Here is a 13,631-nt window from a genome sequence, read left to right on the forward strand (position 1 = left end):
CAAGTGTGCTGTTATTAGTGACATATATATATATATATATATATTTTTTTTTTTTAACCCTAGACTAGAGGAAAGGAAACCGTTTCCTGGCTGTGAAACGGTGGACTATAATCACTCTATTCGTGACTGTATTTTCACCTGAATCCCTTTCCTCGGAGTTTTTTTTCCCCCTCAAGGGAGGAATCAGTGAGTAAACTTTTATAAAATGCTAGCTCTACAGTGGCCATTATATATTTGTGCAATGAATGTTTCATATAAATTCAATACCAGACGGTCGGGTTGAAAAGCACCGAGACCACAACTATACAAAAATTCAAGTGTTCTGCAGTCCGGGGCAGCCTCTTTACCCTCAGTCATCGTCCCTCACACGGCTATTAGGCCGGTGCGAGGGCCGGTGGTCGACTCCGAGCGCGGGGCGGGCGACGGGCGGGTCCCGCACAGGCTGGGGCGCCCTCTCCCGTGTCTCGAGCCTGGGCTTCCTCGGGCTGCAGTGCCCGGGGCTCCGAAGCCCACAGCCAGCGCCTGGCCGCTGGACGTGCCACTTACAGCCGCGCACACCCGAGGCACTTCCACCTCGGAACTGGGGTTCTGGCGGGACATTCCTACCTACTTTCGGGAGTCAGGTCCCCAAGGGTTTTCCCGCCAGCAGAGGGAGGTGCTCAAGCTCGGCCGCTCAGTCCGCGAAGCCGGAAGGCCCGCGGGGCCGCGGGAGGGCGGGCGCGGCGCTCCGCGGAGCGGGAAGTACAAGGAGCGCACTCCCGCGAACGCAGAAGGGAAACTGGGGGCGCGCACGCGCGCCGGGATGAGGCCCGGGCGGGGTCTTTCGGCGACGGCGGGAAGAGGGCGCCCTGGAGCCGCGCCGGAGGCCGACTGCGAGCGGGGCGAGAGTGGGTGCGAGCGTAGGGGCGGGCCCTGAGGGAGGGCGCGACGCCGAGGGGCGGGGTCAGGTGAGGCGGGGACGCGCTCGCGGGGTGGGGAAAGCGGGGGCGCGGCGGTGGCGGGAGCGTGCCCGGTCCCCGCCCCTGTTTCCCACTCTCTCTCCACCTCCGACCCGCCGGGGCTCGGAAGAGGCGCCGCTGGCGCGTCCCCGGAGCCGCCCTGCTGCCGCCACCCGCACTCTCCGCTCGCGGTGAGCCCGTCAGTGCCTGTACTCTGCGCTTCTCCATCTGGGCCATGGATGGGTAAGTGTTCGGCGGCGCGGCGGCCGCGCCGGGCTGCGCTGGCCCCGCTTCCTCCCGGCTCTTGGCGGGACGCGCCCGGGCTGGGGAGCGGGGCGCGGCGCCGGCGGCCGGAGGAGCGGCCCCGGCGGAGCCCGACTGCGGGGCTTCCGGGCGTCTCGGTGGGGATCTCCGCATCGCGGAGGCGCCGTCTGCTGCAGCTTCTCCTTCCCCCTCGCGTTATGTCCTTAATGTCCGCCCCTTCACAGCCTCAACGCCGCACACCGGGAAGCGGAGGAAAGCCCGGTCCGGCCGCCGGTGCCGGGGTCCGCCCTGCGCGCCCAGAGTCCGGGGAGCCCGGCTCGGCCTCCCGACACTTCCTCTCAGAAAATGGTGCGCGGCGCTGGGGGAGGCGGAGGCGGCGCTCGGGGCGGGCGTCCTCCCCCTGGGGGAGTTGCTGTTACCGGAGAGGTGGGGCGAACGGTGGAGCTTTCCCGGGCGGCGGGGCGAGTGGCCGCGGAGTAGCGAACGGCGAGTGCAGGCGTCGGTGCGCGTCTGGGCGGCGACCTGGCCCGGAGCCGCGGCCCCACGCGGGTCCCTGGGCTGCCGGCGACTGGCCGAGGTTTCCTGACTTGTGCTGTGGGATATGTTAACGATTTCTGTACACCAGGCGTCTGGACTTAGTGACCATGGAAGCTTCCCCCTTCACCAGTCTCTCCCGCAGGAAACTTAGTGAATTCGCTGCCGTGTATGTAAAATATTGTGTACGTGCAATTTTCGGGGAGATTTCAAATGCTCAAAAATTTGATGGGGTCTATGACCAAAATAAAAATATTTAGAATCACCGATATAAATAGTTCTCTGGGGACTCAGGGAGATGGGGTGGGACCTGACATATTTTATTAATTAAAGAAACAACTATATCAGGATCTTGGTTGTAGTATACATCAAGGGTTTAAAAAATCTCCAGCTTTATTAGAGACTACAAATCCATTTATTTATTCCCTTTATGCATTTGAGGTTTTGTTTGGCCTGTTACTTACTTTTGATGACAAGATTTCTGTAAGCCTCTTGGTTGTGGAATATATGGAACTTGTTTGAACAATAAAAGCCGTTTACATGTTGCCATATAGTTGATGATTTTTGTCATGTCGTGTAAAGAGGATGGAATCTTCCAACAGTTTTTGCCCTTGTTAGATTTCATTTATCTTAGTTTCGCAATGTTAAGTGTATATGATAGATTGGATTAACTCATTTGAATGCAGATTACACTCTGCTAGACATCAAAGTGAAGTTTTAGGTTTTATTCAGATTGTGATCTTTTTAAAACAGTTTCATTAAAAATATTTTTTTTACTTTTGGTTTATGATGGTCTTTAAGAGTATTGATTTTATAATAATTGAAGCTTCTCTGACAGTATGGCTAAAGTCTTATTTCACGTTACCTTGTTCGGTTACATTTTATATGTATGCAAAATTTTGCAATCTTAATGATTTGTGTTATGTCAATATTTCAGTTCAGGAAGGCTGTGAAATTAGTATTTCACTGTGTGTAGTTAATTGTCATTAGAAGATTTGACTTCAATAAGGAACAGGCTAGGTTTTTGTGTCACAAAATTTATAGTTATAATAAAGAGGACTCTTAAGTTTTGTGTCTTGGCTGTTAAACTCTTGGATAACTATGAAGTGCAGGCTTACTTTTTGATCATATTTAAGAACTTAACTCTCCCTTCATCCTATTTGTGGTTTTAAAGCTAAGAATGTGTTTATGGGTTTAAATATGTAGGGCAATGATACAGATACCGGAAGGTAAGTTCATTTGGAAGTTCAAGTGGGAGCATGATTTGCTCTTTGCATCAGGACCAATGATCATAATAATACACAATCTTATTTTTTATGCAGAAAACATCAGAGTTACTTATCACCTTTAAATTTTAGATAAATGAATATCAAATTGCAGAAGTCAGGAAAATTAAATATCTGCATGGTTATTGTTCGATTTGCATCTTTAACCAATCAAGAGTCATGTATTTGTTTACATTTATGAAGTAATGATGACATTTAGATTATTAACAATATGTAGAATTTATTTGTAGCATTCTTTTAGGAGATATGGAGATAAACTATTAATCGAATAGTTTCTTTGGGGTTAGATGAAATGAATGTTTGTATGGCAAGACTTTATAGGGGTTTTTACACCCTGGTCTTAAAAGGTGTGGTTTTGAATACAGTGAATTTTTGCCTTCAGGAGACTAATTAAATTTCTACATTTTCCCGCAGCCTGAAAAAGGACCTTTTTCTTTATTTTGGATAGTTAAAAAGCAAACCACAAACCACCAGTCAACATATCTTTCTAGTTCCTCCTCAAATCCCAACTGTCTTTTGTGTATGTAGGTGTTCATTTCCTTCTAAGAGATAATTTATACTTAGACACAGTTTTTACATGCTAGAGTTTTTTTTAAAAGCAAGTCTTTGAAAATTTTGATGTCTGAAATTTGATGTTTGTATTTATTTTAGTTCTGAGAGACTGTCTTCACTATATTTTGGTGAGCAGTTTGGGTGGTAAATGCAGATTTGCAAGATGCCTTCTATTTCTGTAAAATCCAAGCACTGGTTTTGTTTCTTTTAAAATTTTAGACATGATAATTCATGCCAGTGATTTAAAAGAATGAATTTGGTGATTTTAAGTTTTGATTTGTGTTTGTTAAATAGAAGTAAATGGATAAATACATATTTATTTTATCGAAGCACAACTATATTTTTCTAAATGATAAAAGATAGTTACTTGTTTCTTACATTGCTATGAAGAATTTGCTTTTATACTCTGCTGTTGCTAGACTGTCCCATCACTTTTCTTTGTATTAACATTTCACAACTCATCACATTCTTATTTTTATTATTTGTTATTGTAATGCTTTTTTTCCTTTAATCTTATCTCTGTCTTTTAAAAGCTTGTTCTCTAACTTTGTTTTCCATTTTCTCTTTTTACTTTTTCCATACAGTGTTGTTACAGATCTTATAGCAGTCGGTTTAAAGGTAGGAATCTTTTACTCTCCTTTCATTAGCATTTTTATATCTTAGTTTTGGCATTTTTTTCCCCAATGGTGACACCCTCTCACCTGTTCTTTAAAGTATCTGCTTTACGGTGTGATAATCTTTTATTTTTATTTAGCTCCAAAATAAGTAGACCTGTAGCTAAGTTTGGATTTTATGTATTTATGAGGAAGAGCTGTAGTATCATATGTGTAAAATGTGAACGGAAGTTTCACTTAATCAGGATGTTTTTTGTTTTTGTTTTGTTTTAGCTGTTAAATGTAAACGAGGCCCTAATTTATCTTCTTACCATGTCCCTTATATCCTCTTTCATGGATGTGCTTATGAGTAATAAAATAATAGCAGCTGATATTTCTTCACTGGCTACTATGTGCCAGGTGCTTTAAATATATTTTTACTAATCATTATAATAATTCTTCAAGGTAGGTAATTAATATTTCCATTTTAGAGATGAAAAAATAAATTCAGAAAGTCTGTGTCCAGAATGTGGTACACTAGTGCTCAAACTCATGTCTTCCTGGTTCCAAAGCCTGACTTTTTTTTGTGATACCTAACTGCCAGCAATGAGGATTCTGTCTAAAAGGTGAACAGCCAGAGAGCTGTTTTATATTTGATAATGATTCTTCTAAGTTATAAACCATTTCAGTTTTTGTTAATGTCTTCTCATTTATTTGATTTTTAAATGTAAATCAAGTAAATAATGCTCATCCATATGAAGCTTTTAAAATATAACTGAGTGTTCTAAGGTTTCCTTTAGTAATTAATGTTCGATATAGCTAAATTGAGAATCTAGTTTTAGAGGCCACTTACAGTTCAGGTTACCATAGAAGGAAATAATTCATCTTTGTATTCTATGTGTTTTATATATTATAGATTGACTTACATAAAGTTGTCTCACTACTTTCTGTCCGTCTCTCTCTGTCATCCCTTTTTGCTAACAATTTGCTTCTGCTTCATTTGCATTTATTGGATCTGGTTGTGGTGTTCATATTCTCAAAACACCTTAAAAATAATATAGCAAACAGCCCTTGACACTAACGGTAGGATGTCCAAGACTAGCATAATTGGGAACTACTGTTAATACTGTCTTTTATTGTGGAGTTGACCTGCTTTGGCAAACTTTGAAAGTATTTATGAGTTAAAAGTAAGCTGAGTGGCCCCTTTTGGTGAAATATGCCTTTTTTTAGGTAATATTTAAGTCAGTTTCTCATTTGGGAATGGTCCTCAGAGATTGGAAACCATAGGCTCAGCTGTACTAGGATTGCTTTTGGTGTCTCTGTAGGTGCTTGTGGGAGAAGAGTTATTTAAAGTGGATATTGTTTTGGTCTTAACAGAAATGTAATTTGTGATTCTAGAGTTTTATCTGGCAAAGACAAATACATGAGATATTTTAAAAACTTAGCATTTAGGAGTTAAGGAATTATGCTTGAAGGACTGTCATGGCTATTTTATTGTGGGGAAAAATGTCTTGATAAATGAAAGAAAATTTAAATGTTAGGCACAGGAGCCATGCATGCTTGAATATAAGATTTGGTTTTCTGACTACTTGTTTTGTTGTAGCAAGCACTTTGCAAACATAAAGATCAGATCCTCCTCTGAAGAGAAGATAAGCTGATTAGTTGACTCAGTAGGCAGTCTATACTTTTATAGACTTAAATACTGGAAATGTAAAATTATGCATTATCTGGAGAAATTTCTCATAAGATTATTCTTTCTTGGATCCCATCCAAGGAAGCTCAGTTACCAACTAAATACTAATAGGCCAATAAGGCTCATATTTCATCTAGATTGTGTGAGAGTTAAGCTAACAGTTACTTCTTCCGCTATTTGCTGTCTGAATATGATGACACAACAAATGGTTTTAGCCAGTGGCAAGAGTAGATTTCAGGTTATGTTCCATAAGTTGCTTTCCTGGATTCAGAAAAGTAATATGGACTTTTAAAGAAAGAATTGAAAATACCCTTTAGTATTAGGTTGGTGCAACAGTAATTGTGGTTTCAGACCATGAATTTTAAATCATTATAACAAGGCTCAAACACATCTTTGTTAATCAAATTAGGAACCTTTACAATCGACACATTTTTACCAACGAGAAATAAGTTTGTTTATTCCTGTAGCGTAAAAATCTGTGCTTCGGGATTCCACAAACTCTTGCAAGGCATTTTCGGCATCCTGCTGGTTGTGGAAGCCTTTTCCCTGCAAAAAGTTGTCAAAATGCTTGAAGAAGTGATAGTCAGTTGGCGAGAGGTCAGGTGAATATGGCAGATGAGGCAAAACTTTGTAGCTCAATTTGTTCAACTTCTGAAGCGTTGGCTGTGCAAAGTGCGGTCGGGGCGTTGTTGTGAAGAAGAATTGGTCTCTTTCTGTTGACCAATGCCTTCTACAGGCGTTGTAGTTTTCAGTGCATCTCATTGATTTGCTTAGCATACCTCTCAGATGTAATGGTTTCTCTGGGATTCAGAAAGCTGTAGCGGATCAGACCAGCAGCAGACTACCAAGCAGCAACGATGACATTTTTTTTGCTGCACGTTTGGCTTTGGGAAGCTTTGGAGCTTCTCAGTGCAACCACTGAGCTGGTCGTCGCCGGTTGTCATATAAAATCTGGTTTTCGTCACACATTGCAATCTGATCGAGAAATGGTTTGTTGTTGCTGTGTACAATAAGAGAAGACAACACTTCAAAAATGATTTTTTTACTTTTGGTCAGCTCATGAGGCAACCACTTATCGAGCTTTTTCACTTTTCCAATTTGCTTCAAATGCCAAACAACCGTAGAATGGTCTATGTTGAGTTCTTCGGCAACTCCTCAGGCAGTTGTAAGAGGATCAGCTTCGATGATTGAGCTCTCAATTAGTTGTTGTCAACTTCCTATGGCTGGCCACTGCACTCCTCATCTTGAAGGCTCTCATCTCCTATGCAAAACTTCTTGAACCACCACTGCACTGTACCTTTGTTAGCAGTTCCTGGGCCAGATGCGTTGTTGATTTTGCGAGTTGTCTCTGCTGTTTCAATGACCCATTTTGAACTCGAATAAGAAAATTGCTCGAATTTGCTTTTTGTCCAACAGCATTTCCAGAGTCTAAAATAAATATAAAATAAACAGCAAGTAATAAGTCATTAGGAAAAAAATAAAGCAAGAAATGCACATTAAAATGATGTATAACATAACCACATTTATAAAGAATGTATTCCAATATCAAATGGCAAATTTCAACAATGCTAAAACCACAGTTACTTTTGCACCAACCTAATATAAAACCTATGGTTTTAGAGAAGGAAAAAAAAGTTGCTTTTAGAGGTTATGTGATTCACTAGAATGTGTCATGAGGGCAGTGGTTTTTGGTATTTTCTTCACTATTGTGTTTCCAGTGTCTGGTGCATAGTAACCTCTCAGAAATATCTGATGTATGAATGAATGCTAGATTGTCACACAGCTAGTTAGATAGCAAACTTATACTGGAACATAAGCCTTCTAATTTTGCTAGTGTTTCTTCTATTTGGTAAATACCATGATGGGAAAGAATTTGTTGTGTTTTTTAGATTGGAATTCTCTTGAAGACAGGTAGACATTTTCAGGCAGTTTAGGGCCATACCATGTTATATCTAGGTGTATACCTTGGATGTTCTTTGTGGGTATCCATTTTTTAGCTTTGCCAAAATTAAGAAAAATAGCTTTTGGCACTTCCTGCGAAATATTTTATTTCTTCATATAATTTTTGTATTTTGAAATGCTTATTGAGAAACAGTGTGAAATAATTGCTATCTTTAATTTTGAATTCTTTTAAATGAAGAGTCAATCAGGTGATGATAAGTCATAACTGCACATGTTTCAAGAACATATAAATCAAAGTGGCAGCATTGTGGGGTAACATAGCTTTTTGTGTATGTACCTAAGTGGACTTTAAATTTCTAGTTTATACTTTCATTATTACTAGCTGACTTATTTTAAACTCAAATATTTTTCATATTCTTGGTTATTTTTTCAGTATACTATAGTAGCTATTAAAACATGATTTTTAAAAAATGATGGCCTTTCATATTAAATGTTTTAGTCTTTTTCTGAGTAATCTATTTTAAGTGAGTAGATGAGTACAGAAAACTCACTTGTATAGGAAGGACCATAATTGGCTTTCAGTAATTATCATGCCTGCTGCCACTGTATCAGAGAAAATAATATAGCATATTTAAATTAATTTTGAATGTCAGTTATCTGTTTGCTTGACCAGGGGTTGGCAAACTACAGCCTGTTGGCCACATCCAGCTTGCCACCTATTTTTGTTAATAGTTTCATTGGAACACAGCCATGCTCATTCATTTCTATGTTGTCTGTGTCTTCTTTCGCACAATGGCAGAATTGAGTAGTTGTAACGGAGATTTCAAAGTCTAAAATATTCACCCTCTGACCCTTTACAGGAAAAGTTTGCCTACCATTGTGCTTGAACTATAGGAAATATATTATAGAAGGCCTTTGCTGCAAATCCTTTTCCTTTTAAACCGAGCTATAATTTGCATTGAGTGAAATGCACAAGTCTTAAAGGCACAATTTAATAAATTTTGCCAATGTATCCACTAATATTTCCTACACCTTAAGACAGTAGAATACCATTCCAGAAAGCTCCCTATTGCCTCTTTCCAGACCCAGTCTAGGCAGTTGTTCTGATTTCTATCATCATAGATTTGTTTTACCTGGTGTTGAACCTCATATAAATGGAATCATAGAGACTAAGCTCTTTGATGTCTGGCTTCTTTTACACAGCAAAATGATTTTGAGATTCATCCATGTTGTTGCATGTATCATTAGTTTATTTTTTATTTCTGTGAATATTCCATTATATGAACATGTCATAGTATCTAAAAGTCCATTCTCATGTTGATGGACATTTGGGTTCTTTCTAGTTTGGGGCTATCATTATAGCCATAAAGATGTGAACATTTGTATATAAGTCTTTGAGTGTATGTCTGTTTCATTTTACTCCATGCCTAGGAGTAGATTTGTTGGGTGATAGGATATGTGTATGTTTAACTTCCTAAGAAACTTTTCCAAAGTATAATAACAGCTTTACACTCTGACCAACTTTGTATTAGAGTTCAGGTTGTTTCACATGCTTGCTAACTCTTGGTGTTGCCAGTCTTTACTTTTAGGCATTCTTGTGGGCTAGTATTATCTCATTTTAGTTTTAATTTGCATTATTGACCTGATGACTGGTGGTGGTGAATATCATTTCATGTGCTTATTAGCCATTCATATATCTTCTTTTGTGAATGGCTGTTAGGTCTTTTGCCTATTTTAAAGTGGGTTTGTTACAGACAATTTATAGTTGGGCCTTTTTTAAAAAAAAAATACCAATCTGTTTTGACAATCTCTCTTTTAAATGGTGTACATAGACAATTCACATTTCAGGTGATGATTAATGTAGCTGGATTACTATACCATATTCATGGCTATTCTATTTATTGCTCTGTTCTTTGCCCTTTTTCTGCCTTCTCTGGTTTAAATAGAGCATTTTATATGATTCCACTTATTTCTCCTCAGCGTATTAATTATGCTTCCTTTAAACATGTTTTTATTGGTTGCCCTGTACATTTACAATTTATTTAAGTCCACTTTCAAATAATGCTACACTGCTTCAGGTGTAGTGCAGGTATGTAATAAGAACATTGCTAATTCTGGCTTTCTGTCCTTATGACATTGCTAACCTTCATTTCACTTAAATCATACATGATGATCTCCCAGTACATTGTTACTATTATTACTTTTATTTATTTATTGTATATATTTTTGCAGTGACTTGGAAACTTTTATTACTTTAAATAAACAGAATAAGTATAAAAGATTTTATTTTACTTGCATTTGTTAATTTTCCAGCAGTGTTTCTTTATGCAGATCTGAGTTTCCGATCTATAGTGTTTTCCTTCTCCTGGAAGAACAACTTTAAACTTTTCTTGTGGGTCAGGTCTACTGACATTGAATTCCTTGGTTTTTGTCTGACAAAATCTTTATCTCTCCTTTAGTTTAAGGATATTTTCTCTGCATAGAATTCCAGGTTGGCTTTTTTTTTCCAACACTTTAAATATTTTACTCCACTTTCTTTATGCTTGTTTGGTTTTGATGCAGAGAAAGAAACCTCTGTAATTCTTGTCCTTATACCTCTATGGGTATATTTTTTCCTCTGGTTTCTTTCACAGTTTTTCCTGTCTTTAGTTTTCTGCAGTTTGAATGATATGTCAAGATGCTGATTTTTTTGTATTTATCTTGCTTGATTTTCTTTGAGTTTCTTGGATTTATGGTTTGGTGTCTATCATTAATTATGGAAAATTCTTGGCCATTACTACTTTCACATATTTTTTCTGTTCTATACTTTTTTTCCTCTAGAAAATGTTAGAAGACATTCCAGTTACATCTGTGTTACACATTTAAAATTGTCCCACAGTTCTTGGATGTTCTGCTTTTTAAATTTTTTTTCATTTTCTTCTCTTTGCATTTTAGTTTGGGAAGTTTCTATTGAAATATCTTCAAGCTGATTGATTCTTAGCCATGTCCAGTCTACTGATGAGCCTGTTAAAAGCATTCTTCATTTTTGTTAGTGTTTTTGATTTCTAGCATTTCCTTCTGGTTCTTTTATAAAGTTTTTGTATCTCCATTTATATTATCCATCTTTCCTGCATGTTACCTCTTTTTTCATTAGAGCTTTTAACATATTGATCGTAATTATTAATATATTTTTTTTTTTTTTTTTTTTTTTTTTTTTTTTTTGAGACAGAGTCTCACTCTGTTGCCCAGGCTAGAGTGAGTGCCGTGGCATCAGCCTAGCTCACAGCAACCTCAGACTCCTGGGCTTAAGCGATCCTACTGCCTCAGCCTCCCGAGTAGCTGGGACTACAGGCATGAGCCACCATGCCCGGCTAATTTTTTTTGTATATATATTTTTAGTTGGCCAGATAATTTCTTTCTAGTTTTAGTAGAGACGGGGTCTCACTCTTGCTCAGGCTGGTCTCGAACTCCTGACCTCGAGCGATCCACCCGCCTCGGCCTCCCAGAGCTAGGATTACAGGCGTGAGCCACCGCGCCCGGCCTTGTTATTAATATTTTAGACCCCATCTTGTAATTCCAAAATCCATGTCCTGTTTGAGTCTGGTCCTGACGCTTGTTTTGTCTCTTCAGTCTGTGTTTTTTTTTAACCTTTTAAATATGCCTTGTAATTTTTTGTTGAAAGTCAGACATGATGTTTCAGAGAATAGGAACTGAGGTAAAAGGCCGTTAGTGTGGTCTTATGTTATTCAGCCTAGGAATTTCTCTAGTGTCCATGTTTTTGTCTCCTCCTCGGAGTCTGGTAATTGCTGCTCTTTCAGCTGTAACCATTGCTATTATACTGGAGCCTTGTAATGTGGTAAGGTGTTGGGGAGGGTAAGCATTCTGTAATCTTATGATTAAATATTATCCCTTTAATTGGCCTGTGTAGCTGGTCTGTGACCTTCCCCAAGTGTTTCATAGCTTTTTTCCCTCTTGAGGTAAGACAGGAGGGTTAGTGGGGCTGGAGTTAAGGAAATGCCCTTCCCCTACATTGGACTAGGTAAAGTCTTTAATTTTGGAGAACACTTTTGCTGTCAGGCATATTTCACAGTGGTTAATTTCCCCCTCCTCCTGGTAGACACGGAAAGGGACCTTTCTCTTATGTCTTCACTTTGAGATCTTGGTGGGGTTCCTGGAGGAAAGTGTGGGATCTTCATAAGACTACAGGCTCCAAGGGTTTCTCACTCTTAGGCTAGTTCATGCTCAGCCTCCAGCAATTCGTCAAAGTTATGATTTAAGTGTTCCTACCAATTTATGTCTCCAGCTTCTGCTCCAGATAAGGACAACTCTGGATTCATCCATATCTATAGATTTTGAGGTGGTGAGGCCTTATGACCTCACTTCTGTGATGAGTCCAAGAATAGCTGATGATTTTGTTTGTTAGGTATTTTTCTTTTTGTAAAGACAAAAGTGACAACTTCCAAGCTCTTTACTGACCTTTCAAATAGGGTTTATGTCTTTATTATTGAGTTATAAATGTTCTTTATATATTGTGGATATAAGTTTTTTGTAGATATGTGTATTGTATTTTCTCTCAGTTTGTGGCTTATTTATTAAATTTCTTAATGGTGTCTTTTGATAAATAGAAGAATTTAATTTTGATACATTTATCTTTTTTATTTTTGGTTATAGCTTTCTGTATCTTATCTAAGAAATCTTCTTAGCCTAAGGCTATGAAGGAAAATATTCTCCTTTATTTGCTTCAAGAAGCCTTGTAGTTTTAGCTTTTATGGTTAGGTTTAAGATGGATCTCAAATTTATTTTTGTGTATGGTGTGAGTAAACAGTCCAGTTAGTTTGGCACCATTTGCTGAAAAGATTTTCCTTTCTGGACTGAATTGTGTTGGCACCATTATTTGAAAATCAGCTTACCATATGTGAGTGAGTTTATTTGTATATACTTCATTCTTATCCCTTTATCTGTTTTTCTGTTCTTATGTTAATATCACACAGTCTAGATAACTATGGGTTAAGTACCGTAGGTCTTCCACTTTTGTTCTTTATCAAAATTGATTTAACATCCTAGGTCATTTGAATTTCATTTTAAAATTTAAAATTAGCTTTTTTTTTTTTTTTGCTTTTTTAGACAGGGTCTCCCTCTCTCAGGATCTTAGCACACTGCAGACTCAGATTATCTCCTACTTCAGCCTGTGGAGTAGCTGGGACTACAGATGCACCCCACCACACAGGCTAATTAATGTGTGTGTGTGTGTGTGTGTGTGTGTGTGTGTGTGTGTGTGTGTGTGAGAGAGAGAGAGAGAGAGAGAGAGAGAGAAGAGATGAGGTCTTGCTGTATTGCCCACGCTGATCTCAAACTCTTGGACTCAAGCCATCCTCCTGCCTCAACCTCCCAAAGTGCTGGGATTACAGGGATGAGCCACTGTGCCTGGCCAGCTTGTCATTTTCTATAGAAGCTGGGATTTTGATTGTGATTGATTAAAATCTGTAAATCAATTGACATTTCAACCATCTTTTCTTTTCAATTTTTTCCTTTATTTTAAAATTTTTAATTGACAAAAATTATATATGTTGATGGCGATGTTTTAAAATATGTGTACATTGTGGAATGGCTAAATTAAACTAGTTAACATGTGTATTCACATATTTATCTTTTTTTATGGTGAGAACACTGAAAATATACTCTTATTTCCAGGTATACAGTACATTGTTATTAACTATAGTCACCATGTCATATATTAGATCTCTTGAATTTGTTTCTGCTAACTGAAATTTTGTGTCTTTTGACCAACATCTCCTCATTTTTACCCCCACCCCTAACCCTGGTAACTACCATTATATCTCTGCTTCTGTGAAGTCATGAGGTATTTGTCTTTCTGTGCCTGGCTTTATTT

The 13,631-nt window shown here is 38.9% G+C and overlaps 1 protein-coding gene across 5 annotated transcripts in view; it reads left to right on the forward strand.

The window, feature by feature from the left end:
* Window positions 1–978: 978 nt before the first annotated feature.
* PTBP3 (polypyrimidine tract binding protein 3) overlaps window positions 979–13,631 on the forward strand; it is an 86,275-nt gene continuing 73,622 nt past the window's right edge. For 2 of the 5 annotated variants that reach the window (XM_045563619.1, XM_045563621.1), the window contains exon 1: window positions 980–1,181. The gene's annotated coding sequence lies outside the window, so the exon portion shown is untranslated. Of the gene's footprint in view, window positions 1,182–1,657; window positions 1,906–13,631 lie in introns of those variants that run through there. The other 3 variants (XM_045563623.1, XM_045563622.1, XM_045563620.1) reach the window with 3 other exon arrangements.

The sequence above is a fragment of the Lemur catta genome, chromosome 10 (assembly GCF_020740605.2).
Source record: "Lemur catta isolate mLemCat1 chromosome 10, mLemCat1.pri, whole genome shotgun sequence".
NCBI lineage: Eukaryota > Metazoa > Chordata > Mammalia > Primates > Lemuridae > Lemur > Lemur catta.